The 15,631-nt window shown below is 46.5% G+C and overlaps 1 protein-coding gene across 1 annotated transcript in view; it reads right to left on the bottom strand.

Annotated features, from left to right (window-relative positions):
* Nucleotides 1-15,631, bottom strand: part of LGR4 (leucine rich repeat containing G protein-coupled receptor 4) — a 100,358-nt gene that overhangs the window by 84,013 nt on the left and 714 nt on the right. The window lies entirely within an intron of this gene.

Raw genomic sequence — 15,631 nt, forward strand, 5'->3', positions numbered from 1 at the left:
ATTATCTTAATCATCCCGTTCAAGCCTTCTCTGACGGCCCTACTTAAATAGCGAGTCCCCTTCACCCCCCGTTATTTTTTTCACAGTACTTAATACTACCTGACCTCAGGTTTATCGTATTTATCCCTTAACGGTCCACCACCACTATCCCATCCCAAGCTAGGTAAATTACATGAGGGCAGGTGTGCGGTCTCATCACTGTCTCCAGCACCAAGAACAGTTCCTAACACATGAAGCACTCAGTCAAGGTTAAATTAATTAATTTTTTGAATATTGACTTATCTCAATAATTACCATTTTAAAGTTGAAAGACCACTGATCTCATGAGCCATTACACAAATAGTGGGTCTCAAAAAACAGTGTTGAACTGGTAAAATTACTTGTATGAAACCTTTTAATTCACCTCCACAAAACAACCATCTCCTACAATTTCAACAAAGTACTGGACCCATGAAAGACCGTACAAAAACACAAGGAAAGAGCACAGAAAATTTTACATTTGCCAAGTGCAAGCCACAAGCAACTCAAGTCAAAAGTCTTTTTAAATGTTAAATGTTTAGGGCCACCTGAGGGGCTCAGTGATTAAGCATCTGCCTTTGGCTCAGGGTGTGACCCCCGGGGGCCTGGGATCCAGTCCCATCAGGCTTCCTGCAAGGAGCCTGCTTCTCCCTCTGCCTCGGTCTCTGCCTCTCTCTCTCTCTCTCTCTCTCTCTGTCGCTCATGAATAAATAAATAAAATCTTTACAAATAAAAAGTAAATGCTAAAGGTTTATATACTCAAAGAAAAGACCGTCTTTCGTGTTAATGTGCTTTATTTTGTTAATTTTGTACTTTGTTTTAACATACCCCGGAGGGTTACCAAGTTCTAGGTAAGTCATACAATTAAATATAAGTGGACTTCTGCTCTGTTACACAAAGAATTTAAATGAGATCAACTGTTTTCAACTGGTCTTTTTTTTTTTAAAGATTTTATTTACTTGCGAGAGCAAGCAGCACGCACAAGCAGGGGGAGGGGCAGAGGGAGAATCAGACTGCCAGGGGAGCAGGGAGCCTGACACCCTGGCTCTTGGTCCCAGAACCCCAGGAACATGACCTGAGCCAAAGGCAGACGCTCAACCAACTGAGCCACCCAGGGGCTCCTGTTCTCGATTAGTCTTAAAAGAAGTAGACTGAGGAGGGAGGGAGAGTCTGAAAAACATATGCAAGCATTTGGTGTTACGATTTACGTAACTGAAAGGTTTAGCAAATAATAAATAGGTATGGAGCCTATAAACATGTAAATGTATGTCCTGGGATTGGGGAAGAGATGGACTTTTTGTTTCCTAAATCGAAAGAAAGACCTCGCCTCTTTGCTGAGTGGCCCATCACACACAGAAGCGCGTTAGCACCACTGTAGCGATGCCCCGTAAGATTTGGAAGGGTGCACGTCTATATTCCCAGGGGCTGAGAACACTTCAGGCTGAGAACAAACCACACCTAACCTCTCCAGACCTAATTCGTCATCTGTAAAATGGGCAGTTCATGATATCCTTGACACACAAGACGGATGGATGCCTACATCCAGAAGGAACACCAAAGAACACTAGCATACAACCCACTTGACCGCATAATCCCGCTCTGAAAAACTGAGATCCAATAATACCTCATCTACAAAACCCTGTTCGTGACCTGTGTGCCCTCTCTCCTGCAGTTTCTTCATCTCTAAAATGGAGCGAGCAACAGCGTGTGCTTTAGAGGGCCATTAAGAATATCCATAAAAACAAAAATAAAAACATTTCTTAAAAGCATTCAACAGATAGCATGTAAAGCACTTCCCATAGAATACCTGGTAACTCAATAGCATTTATTATTATTAGCATCGAAGTTAATAACAAGATGACAATGACGGTTTATCTGAATGGAAAGACAGATCACAAGGAAGACCAAGACCACACTGTGAATGGAATGAAAAAGGGAAAAAATGCTTCCAAGAGAAAACCTTTAGAGTCACCAAATAACTGTCCAGCGTGGGGCTGGCCGTCACCCCATTCAAAGTCAAAACTGTGGCCACAGAGTCCATCATGAGCAGCCCTGCTGGTAAAGAAAAGGGCACAGAGATCCAAAGAGGAGCCCATCCAGTCTGTAAAATATTAACAGCTTAATAAACATCAGCTCACACAATCAACAAACACAGTGTTCAAGTCAACTAAAGAGTACCAACTAAATTAATACCAAGTTGACTAAATGAAATGCCTCGGGGGGAAAAAGGCTCATGGGTGATTCACTTTTATGCTGACTTCCCTATAAAAACATCTTCAACAGGAGAGGCAGGAAATTCCAGTGAGTGCAGGGGAGCACTATATGGAAACCATCATAGTGCACACTTCACTTTTTCATTTACTCCAGGGTTTTGGTTCAAAGCAGCATATTCAGAAATTTGTGCTTTAAGAAGCAGAAAAGTGAGCATGCTAATGGATCCTCATAGGCCATGTAAGCGGACGCCACAGAAGAAAGAAAAGGTAAGCCAAAATGCACACAACTGCTATTTATTTTGCTGACATAGAAAAACACCATCAACAGAGAAAATGCGAAAGCTTTTAAACGAATAAGTACAAAAAGCAGAGATGGAGATGTACTTTTCAAAAAAAAAAAAAAAATTCTGCCCTGAGTAAAAGGTAATTTTATGCAGTAAATAGTATTTTTTGTAAGCTTCTCCTAAATCAACTCCGTCTCCCACTATCCATACACACGTGGATGCTTTTGCTGGATGCTTTCCCTTCCTTCCGATCTGATCCTTCCCCCCTGTGAAAACCTGTAGCTTCGCCCCATTTTGCTTCTCTTTTTACCTTCCCCTCTCCTAGTAAACTTGTCAACTAGCCAAGCAAACTGCAGGAGGCACAAACAAAAAGCCAACACCTGAGCTCCACAAACTCCCACCCACGAGCTGTGGGACGCTGGAGCACGTCACTGAGCCCTTTCACATCTCCGTATACGCAGCTCTCAGGCGGGATCCACGCCAGGGGCCTGGAATGATCACCCCGGAAATTATACTTCACACGTGGAACACGCCCGATACACAAGGAAGGAAGCCCAGCAATTCCTCACCAAATTCCCATTTTTTGAGTCAGACTTTTCCAAACATGGACATGCTAAAAAATGCAAACTTTCGTCACCATGAGCACAGCGCTCCACGTCGGGGGCATTTCTCCGCAAGGCCTCCACCGGGGGAAGCACAGCAGCTGTCGGATACCAAGAAGGGAGCCAAGGATTCTCCTCCGGGGCACCTGGCTGGCTAGGTCGGTGCCTGGTCTTGGAGTTTTGAGCTCAAGCCCCACGTCGGGAGGAGAGCTTACTTTAAAAAATTACAATAATAATTCTACTCCTTTAAAACTTACAGGCATTTAAACAAATTCGGTTTTTAACACCTTTTGCTATTATTTCATACATATCACACTAACAATAGGTTGAAACCGTAAGTAATTAGTAATATCAAACCTTGCTCCAGCTCTAAGTCATCAACACCTAGGCCAACATTTTATTAACATACACTTACCCTCTGACCCAGGATCTCACTCCTAGGTATTTACAAAAGTGAAACAAAAACCTATGTTCACACGAAATCTCTATGTGAATATTAATATTGGCTTTATTTATAATTGCCCAAAACTAGGGACGCCTGGGTGGCTCAGTGGTTGAGCATCTGCCTTCAGCCCAGGGTGTGACCCCAGGGTCCTGGGATCGAGTCCCACGTCGGGCTCCCTGCAGGGGAGCTTCTCCCTCTGCCTGTGTCTCTCGTGAATAAATAAATTAATTAATTAAATATTTTTAAAAATAATAATTGCCAAAAACTAGAAAACAAAGCAAGTGTTTCTCAAATGGGGAATGGGCAAATAAATTGTGGCACGGCTGTATCATGGAATGCTGCTCAGCGATGAAAAGGACTATTACATAATAGCATATGTCCCACACGGTGCAATCTTAAAAGCACCATGGTAAGGAAAGGAAGCCAGACACACAAGACTACATCCTGTTTCACTCAATCTATAGGACGTTCTGATAAATGCAAAACAATGTAAGAGACCCAAGGTAGAAAACAGTTCACCAGCTGCCAAGGGCTAGGCGAGGGGAGGATGACCAAGGACATGGATGGAGAGGAGGAATGGAAATGTTCCAGATCTTGACTGTGATAGTGCTTACGTTACTTTGTGCGCTTCAATATTAGCAGAGCTGTACACTAAAAAAGGGTATATACTGGGGCCCCTGGGTGGCTCAGCGGTTGAGCATCTGCCTTCGCCCCACGGGGTGACCCCGGGGTCCTGGGATCGAGTCCCGCATCAGGCTCCCTGCATGGAGCCTGCTTCTCCCTCTGCCTGTGTCTCTGCCTCTCTCTCTCTCTGTGTCTCTCATGAATAAATAAATAAAATCTTAAAAAAAAGAAAGAGAGTGCATTTTAAAATTGAGAGATTTGGGAGACTTTTCCTATGAATTCAAAGTTATGAAAAGTGAGTTAAATAGTCAAAGAAGGAAGATGAAACACCGATGATCAAACTAATTGTTTATGATAAAAACAGGAAGGCACTAAAAGAAAAGGGAGGACCTCAAAAAGACTCACTTGTGAAGAGCCATGAAACCTAAGGTTTTGAAAATGTAACCTTCCTAGAGACAAATAAAATGTAAAGATAAATCAAGACTACGATGATCAAGAACTAAAGGAATTACACTTAATAAGAAAATGTGAAAGGCAATGATTGCTCTTAGCACATTGTTTTTACAGCTAATGTTCAGTAATGACACCAAGAACCATCAGAAATACCTTCTAGGGGATCCCTGGGTAGCGCAGCGGTTTGGCGCCTGCCTTTGGCCCAGGGCGCGATCCTGGAGACCCGGGATCGAATCCCACGTCGGGCTCCCGGTGCATGGAGCCTGCTTCTCCCTCTGCCTATGTCTCTGCCTCTCTCTCTCTCTCTCTCTCTCTCTCTCTCTGTGTGACTATCATAAATAAATAAAAATTAAAAAAAAAAAAAAAGAAATACCTTCTAGATAAGATGCACGTTGACATTTAAGTATTTGGCTCTATCTGGGATAATACAGGAGCTCATTTCCTTTTCGGTAAATCAACTCTTGTCAAAACCAGCCCTCATGTCTGAGAAACAATGAAACTAGAATTTCAGGCTGGGGTAACTTGGTTGGAAAGGACCCTGACGATATATATGGCATTATCTCCACCAAAGTCATGCATCTTCTCATCCTGAGACGTCACAGGCTTTAGTTTTTCCTCCTTCCGGAATGCCACCTTGGCCAGGGTGGTGCCAAGGGCAAACTCCTTTAACAAAGAAGACCTGAAAAAGACAACAGTGGATTCACCCCTCTTTTTCACGTTCTCGGCCTCTCCTGCCACACCTGCGGGCCCACACCAGGCCTCTGCGCCCTGGACCCAGATGCCACAAGGCAGAGCTGCCAACGCCCAACAGAGTGCCCGGTGGAAGGCCGGTCCTAGGCGCAGAAGCCCCGGGGGCCGCCGAGCGTGGTTACTAGAAAGTGCTCCTTTGGGCTGGAGCTGACAAGAAGGCACACGCGGAGGCAGACGGTCCTCGAGGCCCGCTCCACTGGGAACCGAGCCCGCGTGCCCAGCACGCGCATCCATCGCGGACACAGCATCCACATGTCCTGCACTCACACTCACCCGCGGCCACGCAAGTTCCCCCGGGGAAATCCGTGATCGAGTCGGAAACCCACCACGGAACCAGCTCACACAACCTTCATTCACGCTGGTGTTAGAAACTGATTTATCCGAAACACAAGATTCGCCTTTCTAGAATGCAACAGGGCTTTGGAAAGCACAGTCGGCCGGCTGGCAGCACATCCCGCGGGGAGCACACGACGTGCCAGGCTGCCGTGAAGCACGAAGCCTTCTGCTGCACGCCCTCACGGCCCCAGACTGTTCGCGAAGGACAGGAATGAAATATTCCATATGTTTTCTTTGTCAGTGACACGGCTATTGAAAGCAAGGCCACGGCAGTCTCCCCGCGGCGGGCCTGGGTCAAGCTATTCATGTGTAACCAGGCAGATGTCAAGATGGTAATGGGAAAAACATCTCAAACATTTTTTTTTTGTTTAAAGAAAGAGAGACCCAGGGTAGAAAATGCACAACTGTATTGGAGACACTCGGCCCATCTAAAGCGGCCGTGAGCGCCGCTACCCGCTGGAGCCGCCGTTGGGGCTTTATCGTTCGCTCTCAAATCAGGTCTCGGTCAAAGCCCAGGAAAGTTCTTAAAGTTCCTGGGAATGATCTGACTGTGCTTATTAGCAAGAATGCTGTGTAACTTCTTAAAAATACAGAAGATCTTAAAGAATGGACTTCAGTTCCCAAATTATCCACAAAACTTGAGCATTAATCTCAAATGCAAAAAAAAAAAAAAAAAGACAGAGGTATCTAAATATCCAATAAAATATCTTCTTTTTTAAATTTATTTATTTGTGAGAGACACACACACACAGAGAGAGAGAGAGAGAGGCAGAGACAAGGCAGAGGGAGAAGCAGGCTCCATGCACCGGGAGCCCAACGTGGGACTCGATCCTGGGTCTCCAGGATCAGGCCCTGGGCTAAAGGCAGCACTAAACCACTGAGTCATTCGGGCTGCCCTAAAACACCATTTTTAAAGTACTTAAAAAGTTGTCTCATAATCTGAATATTTCTAGAAATGAAGTGATATGGAGAAACAAGAACGCGCCTAAACTGTCAATCACGAGAGTCAATCTTACATCCCCAAAATGGGGAAGGCTCCGAGAAAGTAGGGCAGGCAGTCGTTGGCATGAGGCTTAATGAGAATCCCCACTGTTCCAAAGGCTGGAAGGAGAGAATTCGTACCTTAAGATCACACTGACGGGGAGCCTGGGTGGATCCACCGGTCGAGCACCCGACCCTTGGCTTTGGCTCAGGCGGTGATCTCTGGGTCCTGAGATCGAGCCCCTCCTCAGGCTCAGCACGGAGTCTGCTTGGGATTCTCTCCCCGTCTCCCTCTGTGCCTCTCCATCCCCAAACAAAATAAGACATTCTTAAAGATCACCCTGCCGCTGCCTAAGGTCGCACGCCTGTTTGCTCTGGGCAGACCCGCCGTGTGCCCTGTCAGGGCAGCACCCTTGCCCTTGACCAGCCGCCTCAGGAAGACACGGCCAACCGCAGAGATGCAGGATGCAGAGAGCAAACACAATTTCCCCTGAGCTCCCTCCTCCGCAGAAACTGTAACTGCCCCCCCACCCCCGGGCTTTCCTGGTAAAAGGGGAATAGCCCCTCCTCTGAGAAGGTATTTTGGCGAGAGTGTATATACTACTCTTTCATGGGTTTCTGAATGAAAAAAATCTGCCAGCTAAGTAGACTGTTTGCTATTAGCACAAGGGCTCACTTGTCAAGTCGACAACAGGCTTTGGACCTGGCATACATTCCAGGAACCAGAGAAACAGGCTTCACACACACACACAACTGCTTAATCACTCCCGAAAGAAATGACCACCAGTTGGGTCCTTGCTGTCACTCAAACGGGTCATGCTGCGGTTTCCTAGGTGTGACCCTCAGGGACAAAGTCACCTCTTTTTGCAGATGGAAAAGCCAATGTTCAAAGTGCTTACATTACAGTGTGGTGCCCACACTGATTTGGGAACTCAGGGGGTCTTGAGTCTTTGGGCCGGACTCTCAAAAACAAGACCATTTTGGAAGGCCTGCTCCTAAAGATAGGCCTATAAAAAAAAAGACTCGAGAATAGCGACAGAAAAGCTGGATTACGTGACCATGGACTCAAAGTGACCTTGAAAAGAACAGAAGGCCAACAAGAAAATCTTTCTTTGTTACAAAGATAGGAAAAATGTTAAGATTTAAAAAAAAAAAAACAACAAGAAACTAATCAAATGAGATGAACTAGTAGAAGCAGCACAGAAAGGATAAAAACTGAGATCGTGAGAAACTGCTAAATATCAGCAAAAACACAATGTCTAGTTCTGAAAACATGATACTAAGGTATTTGAAGTGGATTAAATTTACTTGATAGTCCCTTAATTTTTTTTTTTAAGTTGTATTTATTTGAGAGAGCGGGCGAGCACAAGCAAGGAGGAGGGACAGAGGGAGAAGCGGGCTCCCCACTGAGCATGGAGCCTGACGTGGGACTGGATCCCAGGCCCGGATCGTGACCTGAGCCGAAGGCAGACGCCCAGTCTACTCAGCCACCCAGGGGCCCCATTCTCTTCATTTTGATCATATTTTGTAAGAATTCTGTGTATGCTTCCATTTATGTGAAGAAAGGAGAACCTGCAGAGGATCAAAGGGCAATTATCACTTTGGAAAATGCAAAGACTACGTGAATCAAGTGCCGAAAACACCAGAACGTATGAACAGTCCTCAAGAACATCAAGAAACTGAAAGGTCAGTCGACATAGTTCTCTCTCCCTCCAACTCCAAAAAGGCTTGGCAGGCTTCATTTTTTATTTTTTTAAGCAAACTCTATGCCCAACATGGGGCTTAAACTCCCCACCCTGAGGTCAAGGGTCGCACGGTTGGCCAACTGGGCCAGGCTGGTCCCCCAAGAGTTGGCCGACTTCAGAACAGAGATCCTCCAGTATAAATTACTCAAGAAGAGCACGTGACCTTTTCCGGAGAATTCCCCCACAGAGAAGCAGCCCTCCGGGATGGCTCCCACACAAGCAGGGTGACGCTCTAGGAACAGAGCGGTGGCCACCGGGCTCCTCTCTCCTGGGCAAATCCTGTCTGCCAAGCCCTTCTTGGATAACCCACATGGTTTCTCCAAGGCCCTCTTGACATTTTCTCTTAGGAAAATGGGGAAAACCCAGAAGTCAATCAACAACACAGCCCAATCCCTAGAGTTTCTGAGTAAAGATAGCCCACTTGGAAGCGAACGCCCTAGCCTGCACCTTTAAAACGGGAATCATGGGGCACCTGAGTGACTCAGTCGGTTAAGCATCAAACTCTTGATTTTGGCTCTGGTCATGATCTCGGTCATGATTTTGGGGTCACAGGGTTGTGAGATCCAGCCCCCCATCGGGTACTCTGCTTGCGAATCTCTCCTTGACATTCATTCTCTCTCTCTCTCTCTCTCTCTCTCTCTCTCTCTTCCCTTCTCTGTGCTCCACACACCCCCAGCCCCCACCCTGTGCTTGAGCTCTCTCTCTCTCTCTCACACACAAATAAAAAGTAAATCTTTACAAATAACAAGAACCATGATGAAAGTGAGAATTGGCACATCCACCTATCTCCCTAGGAAAGCAGTTGTAATCAAGTTCAGGGAGGCTTTGATGTCACCCACATGTACTAAGTCACCGCCTGCAGCTCACACTAGGAACGACCTGTAGGAACTTCACAGCCTGAGGGGGAATGGGGAAGTGGGACCCAAGTAAACTGGGCTCATTCCTTGGCCCCGCCTAGTACAGCTCCAAGATAAAGTTACCATCCCCCAGCCAAATTTATGTCCCTCTTCTCGGAGGGAAAATTTCCCCAAATAAAACCTTAAAAATGTACAGGACTGGGGAAATTTTAATTCCTGAATTTTCTGTGTGAGGTTCTGAAATCTGATTCAAGCATCAAAAATATTTTGTTGTCAGCGTACACTAAGATTTCCATTCGTTCAATGGTCAACTTTATGTTTATATGTAAGACTCTGTTAAAAGAAAAAAAAAAGGCTACATTCCATTGTAAAAATAGAGGAAAAGAAAAAACTAGCTAAAGGGGCTTATATAACCTTTCATTTCTCTTGATTCCTAATACTCAAATACAAATTAAATATAAAGGATAAAGCATCATTAAATAAGTTGAAATATATTAGATATGCCTCCCCCCACCCCCCCACCCCCCCCACACACACACACGTTTCTCACTCGAACAGACATCAGACCAGCCTGGGATCTAAATGGCCCAGCTGCCTCCCAAAATATCTATGGTTTATATTTCCATACAAGGCTATTCTTATATTCTTATGGGCCAACATGTTGCCACAGGGAGGAGAGGGGGGTGATTCAATGCTTTCCCTGTATGGCCTTTCGGTACAGAAAAGCTGGGAAAACCAGAAAAATACATTTTTTAAAGATGTTCGCTTCTTGGACCTGGACTGTTGGAAGGGCAGTCCTGAACCTCGACCACTTGCATCTCAAAAAAGAGATGCCCAATGCCAAACCTTGCTGCCAGCTTAGTGCAGAGCCAGAGGACTTGCCTACCGTGTTCGGCAATTAAAATATATAATGGTATCAAAACAAGCTTTAGAGGGTATAAACAACCAAGCCAAACATTCAGAGTTTTAACTGCTTGTACATGACACAACACACCTCGCGACACTTTAAGAACCTTGCTAAAAAAACAATGCCAGCCATATGCAGTGTTTAAGAACAAATACTTGGTTGGGGGCACACACCTGGGTGACAGGTACCTTTGGCTCAGGTCATGATCCTGGGGTCCTGGGACAGAGCCCCGCACGGGGAGGGAGTCTGCGTCTCTCTCTACCCCTCACCCAGCTCTCTCTCGATCTAATAAATAAATTAATTAAAAAAAAAAAAAGGAACAAGTATCTGTGGAGGGAGTGAATCCAGCGTACACTACTACATAATTACGTCTTGCCATTTAAAAGGGGTATTTGAGTACTAACTTGCTAAAGTCTTCAGAAATTGAGGTTATTAAATGTCTATGAACTATAAAATCATGATCTGTCTCTTGCTAAGACTGATTTCTAAACTCATTTGGAACTCACCCAATTTCAGACCATAAAGGTGCTACGTGGCCTTCAGTTTGACCATCAAGAATTCAACACAAAAGGAACGCCTAGAAAGGCAGATAAATCGGACACTCTTCCTGTAAGAGTACTGATTTGCTAAATGCCCTAGTATTTTCCTTTTATTCTCCGGCAGAACTTAAAAACGAAGCTCTGAAAAGAAAACTACAGTTCACTTAACAAAGCTAGGGAGGGAAAGGAAAAAGTCATCCATAGTCTTTCATATATAAGAAAAGCTGCTGGCATTGCCAAAACCCTAAGCTGCCCGAGACAGTTAAGGCGAGCTGGCTAACACCTTCCTAAAGCCAAAACCTTGAGATCTAGCTTAGAAAATTAAAAGAACAAAGCTGTCTTATCAAGAACACTGGGTTATAATAGTCACATTTTTTAGAGTGAAAGGCACATCTGGCAGGGTTTAACTTTTAACCCAAGTACACCAACAAATAGTGCACTTTTATGGAAATTTGTATATTTTTTATAGAGAAACAGTGACAGCCAGTCTTAGGAAAAAATTTCAATAAATCACCAAAGGATTCTAGAACCTTACCTGCTTAACCGTTTACACAGGTTCAGAGAAACTCAAAGCAGTGAGGGACATTTGCCATCATCTAACCCAATATCCATCATTTATTGATAAGAAAAAGTGGGAATGAAAGGATAGGCACAAACACGGAGACCAGAAAGCAAAATCCAAACTTGTAGCTGTTGGTACTTTCACTATTTTAAAGATGACTAAAATAAGAATTTGAGAGAGAGAGACTAAAAGAGGCCAAGAAAATGCCTAAACTTGCCTGGATCCACCTACCAGTACAAAACTTTGATCTTCCCTAAGAGATTAAGCTGTCAAACGTTACCTTACAATTCTAAAGGTAAGAGCCAAGGGCCTGGACACTAAATGCTTGTGATACCGTAACTGTCACTAGCATTTAATTCGATTGGAAATCATAAAACATTAGCGGTTATTGCGAAATCTTAAGGAGCCTCGAATAAGAGATTTATGGGTTCAAGTCCTGGGTTTTGTTCAGATCACACCCGGCACACTGCTGCCTTGTGAGGCAGTGAGCTCCCCATTCAATGGAAATATTCCAGTAGAGCTGGACGGCTGGAGAAGTCTCCTGGGTGGGTGACACATTCCATAATTCAGACTATGCTTCCCTTAAGCAACCGAGAGGATGCAAGAAATGTAGAAGAAAAAAAAAATCTAATTCAAGAGAAAGGAAACTCTTGGCAGTTAGAGTTGTTTACTTCCTTGTGGTACAGGTGAAGAAACCCAGACCCCGAGGGGTTAAGCATGTCACCCACTCAAGGTCACTTGTGTGATTTATTGACAGGTCAGGAAATCAGCTCTCCAAGTCCCAGCAGAACGCTCTTTCCTTTGTATTTAAAGAGAACCCAGCCAGTAGTTCAGCTGGCTTGCAGAATAAAGGATCTAAACGTAAAGATATGGGACGCCTGGGTGGCTCAGCGGTTTGGCGCCTGCCTTCGGCCCAGGGCGTGATCCTGGAGTCCCAGGATCGAGTCCCATGTCGGGCTCCCTGCATGGAGCCTGCTTCTCCCTCTGCCTGTGTCTCTGCCTCGTTCTCTCTCTCTCTCTCTCTCTCTTTGGGTCTCTCATGAATAAATAAATAAAATCCTTTAAATAAATAAATAAATAAATAAATAAATAAATAAATAAATAAATAAATGTAAAGATATTCAAATATTGGCCTAACTTAGCACAAAATGCACTTGTCTGTGATATTAATGATCTCTAGAAAGACACACTACACACTGACATTGAAACTTGAAGATTCTAATTCAGAAATCAAGAGATGTCAAAATCGTATCCCCAAAAACTGGTGCAGACCCTTAGCCACTGATGACTGACCGGCCAGAGAATACAGCAGAGGGTGAAGGAAGCAGAGGAAAATGCTGGCAAATGATACTATGAAGGGAAGAAAAACGTGTCTGGGGTAGTGAAAAAAATACATCTTGAGGAAGAATCTGAGATGCTGCTTCCAAAAGAAGAAAACAGAAGAGATCATTTTTTAAAAAAGACCTCGGAGCCTCTCGGGCGACCCTCAGTTCTTTACAGAGGGCTCGGCCACCCGCCCCAGTGCACGGGACCCACGCGCGGTGAAGGTGGGAGAGATCATGACTAATTACATGGAAGTGAGGACGTTGAGTAACTTTCTGTACAGTGTCCAAATTACTGAAACAGAATGATTTTCTTTTCCGAGCGTTAAGCCATACCCACAGGAAACAAGCGGGGCTTTCTACCCTAGGAAGCGCCTTAGCTAGTCATGCATTCTGCAACAAGTCTCCATGGCAAATTTCCTAACACACACTTCTAAACACAAAGAACTCCTCCTCCAAGTGAGTGGTAATGAAGAGGCTTGTGCAACCTCACCCAGAACGAAATTCTGTGCTCCTGGGATCTTTGACGAGAGGATCGTGACACGATCGTCACCTTGCCATCCTAAAATTATTAAGAATCATCAAAATCATAGAACTTCTGGAAGCTACAGGCAGGCGGCCTTAGATATAATCTTGTGAATCCAACTACTTCATTTTTCAGACGAGAAAATCGTTAACGCTCCCCTCCGCCCCCCCCAATAAAAGGGACAATAACTTGCCCGAGGCCACAAAATTACTTCGTGGCTGGTAAGGACCATGACCACGGCTCAGACCCACCATGGTCTCCATGAAGCCACAGGCACAGCCTGTAATAATTGTAAAACTGGTCATGAGACATGCTCCAGGGTGTGGAGACCTGTGCTCCGGATCCACGGCACCCCACGGCGAGGCAGCAACACACACACCAGGGGCCACGCGTGCACAATCCTCTCCCCGCGCCTCATCTCTTTCTCTCAAGACTCTGGGCGTGCAGGTGACCAAGAGTGACCTGTTACCATTACTATAGGAATAACCTTGAATCTCTCTGATAAAATAAACTTTGGAATTTTAATACCAGTGAGATTACTTCCCTTAAAACACCCCAGGGTGGACTGTGACAAGCCAGCGTATTGTGACACAGGACTGAGAACTGCTCTTGCAAAATATAAATAATCAGTACAGGTGCAGCCACCAGTGTGAACACGGGAATCCCGTCAACAATGCTGGGGATTACGTCTGACTCTGCCCCCAGACTCGGATAAAGCAGCTTTCAGCAGGAAACAGACACTGTTGGACTGAACAAGTTTAAACGAGCCTACAGGAGGAGCAGCAGTATCCTCTCTCTGGGGCTTTCTCAAATCTGGACAAAAGACTAAATGCTGAGAATGCTGGATTTGGCAATCCTGTGTGGGAATGGCGTCTGAATTCCAAGCCCCGAGTCTGCCTTCGGTGTGGCCTCCAGTTATTCTCTCTTCACTGCAACGTTTTCAAGGGCCTCCTGTGTACCAGGCCCCGTGGACCCCAAGCTGAGCAAAAGCAAATCTGTGCTCTTGCTCGGTCCCAGGGTCTCCAAGGTGGGATGCAGACATCCCCAGGGGAGTTGAAGAAACCCCATCTACCACTGAGCCAAGAGAAGCAAATAAAAGAACTTTGATTCATCAGCCTCATCTTTTTTGACGTGTATCTGTGTCTGTAGTCTTCTTCCGTGTAACAGGCACGGGTGCGCAGGCTCCGGAAATTAGGAATCGGCGAACAAAAGTCCGGGACCATGGGTCTAGCCCCTTGGTGTGTCACTGTGGCTCACTAAAGCTATAATGGGGCAGCAGGTCAGAAGTACTTGGAACAAGATCCCAGGTGATCCCAAAGCAATCGGAGGGTGCACACCCACGCCCCTGCCCGGCCTCATCTCGGCTTTGGAGATTCAGCAAACTAGCTGCTTTCTCAAAATGCAAACCCACTGCCCTTGAAACGCCCTTTAGGTGGGGCAGTCCCATAATACATGCTCTTGAGAATGAAGAGTGCTGAGATGCAGTAAGGATCATGGGGATGTCCGCTCGCTGCAGCTGCAGGTCACAGAGAGCACACCTGCTCCCGCAGCGGGCACTCTAACCTGCAGGGCGCCGACCACGGGTTTCCCAAGCCTCCAACACTGAGTTCTGTTAGGCGCCCAGCGGACACCGTGGCCCTGTACTACCCCCAGTGCATCCTAAAGATGCTCTGCAGACAGGAGCGCGCGGTCATCGACGTGTGGTTATTTCACCGTGGTTTTAGGTATGGGTGTAAAAGAGCCCTTTTAATCACTGGACAAGTCTCCTCATCAAAACCGGAGGAATCGGCTAGACAAGGTCTCTACTCCTGGTCACGACAGTAAAAACATGCTTTTCTAGGACTCGAGAGGCTTGAGGGACGTCAGGTAGAGGCACCTCTTCCTGCATGAATTCCTTAAGCTTCAGGAGACAGGAAGAAACAGCCCGGTCTCCCCTACCCCGTCCTCCCTGCCTCGCTTTTCCCCACTCCCAGGTCCCACCTGCCCACTTGCAATGTACCTTCTGGGGGGGGGGGGGGGTAAGTTGCTCTTTGCCGCAAAAGCGATTTTCTTTGGTAAAAAGTCAATTTCACTCTACGGGAGGAGAAGGACTTGAAGCCCCTAAGTGACAGGGGAGGCAGGAAAAATGAAGGGGGGGAGCTGGAGGCCGAGGGTGAGGCAGAGTCGCGGGCCGGGCTGCAGCGCAGCAGAGGGAGGCCTCGGCGCAGCCGCCGGGAGGCGCAGCGAGGCCCGGGCGGCACCGCAAGGACCCGGGCGGCACCGCAAGGACCCGGGCGGCCGGCTGCTCCGGGGGTCCCCGCCTCGGCTGGGGGGGTGGGGAGGTCCCTGCACCCAGGACCCTTCGGAAGCCTCCGCTCCCGCGGCGAGGGCTCCGCGGCCCACAGCGCCCGGCCCGCACCTGCCCGCCCGCGGCCCCCAGCGCTGCTTCCCTCTGGGTGGCTCCGCCGAGGCCGCCCCCACCTGCTCG

Source organism: Canis lupus, chromosome 21 (assembly GCF_003254725.2).
Source record: "Canis lupus dingo isolate Sandy chromosome 21, ASM325472v2, whole genome shotgun sequence".
Lineage (NCBI taxonomy): Eukaryota > Metazoa > Chordata > Mammalia > Carnivora > Canidae > Canis > Canis lupus.